The sequence below is a fragment of the Lathyrus oleraceus genome, chromosome 5 (genome assembly GCF_024323335.1).
Source record: "Lathyrus oleraceus cultivar Zhongwan6 chromosome 5, CAAS_Psat_ZW6_1.0, whole genome shotgun sequence".
Lineage (NCBI taxonomy): Eukaryota > Viridiplantae > Streptophyta > Magnoliopsida > Fabales > Fabaceae > Lathyrus > Lathyrus oleraceus.
In genome coordinates this window covers 422613642-422619061 of record NC_066583.1, presented here as the reverse complement: position 1 = coordinate 422619061, position 5420 = coordinate 422613642, and the positions used below count along the sequence as shown (strand labels likewise).

At 38.5% G+C, this 5420-nt stretch overlaps 1 non-coding gene across 1 annotated transcript; it reads left to right on the top strand.

Annotated features, from left to right (window-relative positions):
* Positions 1 to 773: 773 nt before the first annotated feature.
* On the top strand, positions 774 to 880 carry LOC127088641 (small nucleolar RNA R71). The gene has a single exon (XR_007790469.1). It is a non-coding gene; the product is annotated as a small nucleolar RNA R71 (small nucleolar RNA).
* Positions 881 to 5420: the final 4540 nt, after the last annotated feature.

The following is a 5420-nucleotide window of genomic DNA, read 5'->3' as shown; positions in this document are numbered from 1 at the left end:
TTGGGGCAGCAGTAGGCGCTTGTTGTTGAGCTACTTGTGATATTTGCGTTTCCAACATTTTGTTATGGGTAGCCAGGGCATCTACTTTACTTGCTAGTTGTTTAATTTGTTCGCCAGTGTGTACATTCTGGTTTAAGAAGTCTTTATTGGTTTGCTGTTGAGAAGCTATAAAGTTTTCCATCATGATTTCCAAGTTTGATTTCCTAGGGGCGTTATTGTTAGGTGTAGATGGGATCGGCTTTTGATATTCCGGAGGTATAGCTGGGGCTTGATTCGGAGATTGTCCAGGTGCGTATAAAGCATTATTACTCTTATATGAAAAATTTGGATGATTCTTCCAATTTGAGTTATAGGTATGCGAGTAGGGGCTTCCTTGAGCATAGTTTACTTGCTCCGCTTGGATTCCTGTTAGGAGTTGACAATCTGCAGGAGTGTGACCTTGGATTCCATAGACTTCACAATTCTGAGTTAGGGCAACCACGGTGGCCGGAGGTGATACATTTAAACTTTCAATTTTCTGGACCAGAGCATCCACTTTTGCGTTAACATGATCAAGGTTACTTATCTCGTACATGCCAGTTTTAGTTTGAGGTTTTTCTACCATTGTTCGTTCGCTTCCCCACTGATAGTGGTTTTGGGCCATGCTTTCGATAAGTTGGTAAGCATCAGCATAAGGTTTGTTCATTAGTGCACCACATGCGGCGGCGTCTATTGTTAACCTCATGTTGTACAAGAGACCGTTATAGAAGGTATGAATTACTAACTAGTCCTCTAAACCATGGTGTGGACAAAGTCTCATCATGTCTTTGTATCTTTCCCATGCTTCGAAAAGAGACTCGTTATCTTTCTGTTTAAATCCATTTATCTGGGCTCTTAACATAGCTGTTTTGCTCGGCGGAAAATATCGGGCAAGAAAGACTTTCTTTAACTCGTTCCATGTGGTGACTAAGTTGGATGGAAGAGACTGGAGCCATCTTCTAGCGCTATCTCTTAACGAGAAAGGAAAAAGACGAAGTCGAATTGCCTCTGAAGTGACACCGTTAGCTTTAACAGTATCAGCGTATTGGACAAATACGGATAAATGAAGGTTTGGATCCTCGGTAGGATTTCCAGGGAATTGGTTCTGTTGTACTGCCTGCAACAGTGAAGGTTTAAGTTCGAAGTTGTTTGCTTCGATTGCGGGTGGAGCAATGCTCGAATGCGGCTCATCTTGCGATGGAGCGGCGTAATCTCGAAGAGCACGAGCTGGTTCTGCCATCTCGGGTATCGGCGAAGGAAGAAGATTTTTGAGATCAGGAAGTTCGACAGGAGGGAGATTGTTCGCAGCACGGTATTCCCGAATTCGTCGTAAGACTCGGAGATATAGTTCGATATCGTTGATTCGTAAGTAGAACGACTCGCCTTGTGAGCAAGTATGTGGCATACAAATCAACGAAAGAAAGAAAAGAAAAGAAAAATAAGCCTTAGTCTCTACAGCGTAATAGAAGAGTTACGATATCGACTAAATAAAAGTCCCCGGCAACGGCGCCAAAAACTTGATCGCGACTTAATGAGTCGAATTTGGGGTACAAACTGCAAGATCACAGTTCTATCGCGTAGTTTTAAAAGATATCGATCCCACAGGGACTTATGAATCGATATACCGTTTTCTAAGGTTACTTTGTAAAGCTAAGGCGGATAATACTTTGATTGTTTGGGGGAAAAGTTAAAACTAAAATAAGATCTAAATTAAATATTAATTAAGCGGATATCGGTATGTAGTTCGTCGTAATTAGGGAATCAATTCTTCGTTGGTTTCTTGGTTTTAAAACAAATCCTTTCAGTAGACACTATTGATTAAAAGTCTTATCTCAAACTCTCGCTCTGTTGAATAAACTATGATTTTATATTAACGTAGCTGTCACTTATTAGTTAAGTCCAAAATATCTTTTTGAAAACAATAGTGTCGCACCTCGAAAAAAATGGGGATACGACTTCAAAGCGAAGCGCGATCGCACGCTCGCAATGATGGACTGAACAGAGTCGCCACCGAACTTTATTTATTCCTAAAAAAGGAAAGGGGAAATATCGATAAAACCCAGGACAAAAGAAAGGATAAGATATGGTCATCGCAACCAATATCAGGGTTCGGGAGTCGATTACGCAAGGGGAAGGTATTAGCACCCCTCACGTCCGTTGTACTCAACAGGAACCATTAGGTCAGTTGTGTGCGTTAATGTTAGTTTGAAATGATAGGCTTTTTCAAGTTATTAGGTGGGAAAGAATGAATAGAAGATAGAAGAAATGTTTTTGGATTTTTAACGAAGGACTAAACCTAAGTTTTTTATTAGTGGGCCTGACAAGATTTACAAATCCTGCTCCTACGTATCTCAAAAGAGAAATCAAGGCTTACGTAGTTCTGGGTAGAAAAATGTTTGTTTGTTGGTCGATTTTAGCGAAAGCTATATTGTATTAATCGACGAAAACACCGTTTTACCCAAAACAGATGAGGAGTGGACGCATACCACACATCGAACGGATTTATAAATCTACATTCGGAAAAGCGTCATTTATCTCTACTCAACAATCGTGGCCGAAACATTGTTTTGTATCACTTAAGACAATATATCTTTCATTTATGAAAAAGGTTCTTTGATTAGTCGCACGGCGGCGAGAAAAAAGTTTGATTGGTTGGAGGTATTTTGAGTGATGGCGAGAACTTGGATGAGCGAGATATACATCTCGAATCCTAGTCTCAGGAGTGCATGGTATACACCATGTTCCATTTCCATCTTTATTAACAAAAGTTAAGATAGGAATTAAGTATTTTTGGAATTTGACTGGGAAAGGGTTTGAAGAAACCGCATTGACAATTTTAGACGATTGCGAGAGTTAAGATTGGCGAGGCATACGTCTCGAATCTTAACCTCAGGAGTGCATGGTATACACCATGTTCCATTTCCACCTTTCTTGAAAGAGTCTTAAATAAGATTTAAGTATCTTAGATTTGATTGAGAAAAAGGTTTGACGAAACCACATTGACAATTTTAGACGATGGCGAGAGTTAAGATTGGCGAGGCATACGTCTCGAATCTTAACCTCAGGAGTGCATGGTATACACCATGTTCCATTTCCACCTTTATTGAAAAAGTGTTTAAGTAAGAATTAGGTGTTTTGAGTTTTGTGGTGAAAATGACTTGACCTAGATCAAGTATTGATGGACGTTTGAGAAAGATTTGAATGAGTGTTTGAGAGAAATCAAAGTGGATAAACTTGGATGATGGCGAGAGCTAGGATTGGCGAGATATACATCTCGAATCCTAATCTCAGGAGTGCGTGGTATACACCACGTTCCATTTCCATCTTTATTGAAAAGGTCTTGAATATGAATTAATATTTTTTGAGTTTTTATTAGAAAAAGTGGCTTGACGTTAGATCAAGCGTTTGGTGAAAGTTTGAAAGAAATGGAATAGAATAGGAGGGAGAAATGAATTGATTTATTTATTGAGAAAATACTCGACGTTGGATCGAGTCATATTTTTGTATTTTTTGAAATGGTTGATTTTATTCTTGCGTTAGTAGCTAACTAAACAACCAAGCAATAAAGAAATGAAACAGTACAAGATTATTACACATCGGGGGAATGGGGTACATTTTGTTAAATGGGGATTAAAAAAATCATGAAATAATAAAATCGGGCCCAAACAACAAATAATGCATGAGTGTAAGTGCAAGAGAACCGGCTCATTGTAAGAAAGCCCAAGAGTAAGCTATGTGAGGTTGATGGCGATGCTTAAAAAAGCAATCGACTTACAAGGGTGTGAAAAAGGGCTCGATATTAAATCGAGAAAATATGATTTTCATAAGTTAAAATAAATGGTTTCGAATGCATGATGCAATTAAAAGAAAAAACAAATCTATATTATTAAACAATGATAAAAAAAGAAATATGAACAATAAAGCATCAATATAAAAGAAAATATTAAAAGAAAGAAAAACTATGCCTAGGAGTATCGAACCCACTACACTAAAGATCTAGAAAACCAACCCTCTCCATTAGACCACTTAGGATTAGTTGTTATTTACAATGTCAAATGGACTTTATAAATCAAAAAGATTGGAACAAAGAAAATTAAAGAAAATAAAACCAAAATAATAATAATAACAATAAAAAAGGACTGTTGGGTTACCCCAAAAAATCCAGCCGCCTGGCTGTTGGATTTTAGAGGTTGGGAATATTAAAAAACAATTAACTAAATCCTAAACTAATAAAATCATAGTTAATGACCTACCTAAAAAACTCTAAACACTCACTAAATGGGAATTCAAAATCTGTTCTTAAAAAAAGAATAAAGCCTTGAATAACTAAACGAGAAAAGAAAACAAGAGGACGCAAAACAGTATCTCAAACGTCCTTCCCTCTCATTCTTTCACTCATCTCTCGACGCTCTCCATCATTCATCTTCAACCTTCTCTTTTCCCAAACAGTCTCTCGACCTCTCTCACTATCCTAACCTTAAACCGTATTTCCTCAAATCACCAACTAAAAAATATAATCCTACACTTCCAACAACAAGCACACGAAAAGGATAAAAGGAGAAGGAAAAGTTCTCACATAGGTTTCACGGCGGTGGTGAAAGGCGTGGAGAGGCTGGCCGGGAAATAGCTTGAGCAACGGGGGGATGTGAGGTGCGGCGGTGAAGGTTTCGATTTTGGGATTTAGGGTTTCGTCTTGAGATCTCTTCGCCGTTTTTTCGTCTCCCCCTTATCTCACCAACTCGTTTTCCTATTTATCCTGCAGCTTAGGGTTTCGGTTTGATGCTCAAAGGTTCGAAAGGAGAAAGTTTCCAGAATCGCTTTTGCTGCTCAGAAACGAGTTGTCTTTTTTGATGCTACAATTCGAAAATGGTAATCTGTACTTAGCTTTTTAATCGCTTTTGCCTTAATCCCAAATTGGGAAATTTCTGGATTCTAATGCTTTGACTGATTACTCTGGGTTTTGTTACTGCAGTGAAAAATGCTTAACGCATGAATGGCTTCGGAGGTCATGAAGACTGATGTGATTTGGTTTGGTCTTTGCAGGTTATGTGAGCTTGGACTCTGTACCGCAAGTGTGGTATCATTAACTGGTGTCATAGGCTCTCTAAAAATTCCAGCAGAAGGAATTGTTTTCAAAATGTTTCTACAGGCTGTGAATAAACATGATTAGGTTGCTGCATTGACTTAGGCCAAGGTTTGTGGTGTTTGTTGCAGCTTTGGATTGCTATGGTTTGGGGAATCTCACGACAACAAATGGTACTCTTTTGTTCCTTGTTTACGCTATTTTCGCTCTTATCATTGTTCTCAGTATTTTTTCTTCTGTAGATGGTCCTTTTTGAAAAGCAGGCAAATCCATAGAACTTGAAGCACTCTGCAGCTTCTGTTGATTCTGTTGCAATTGG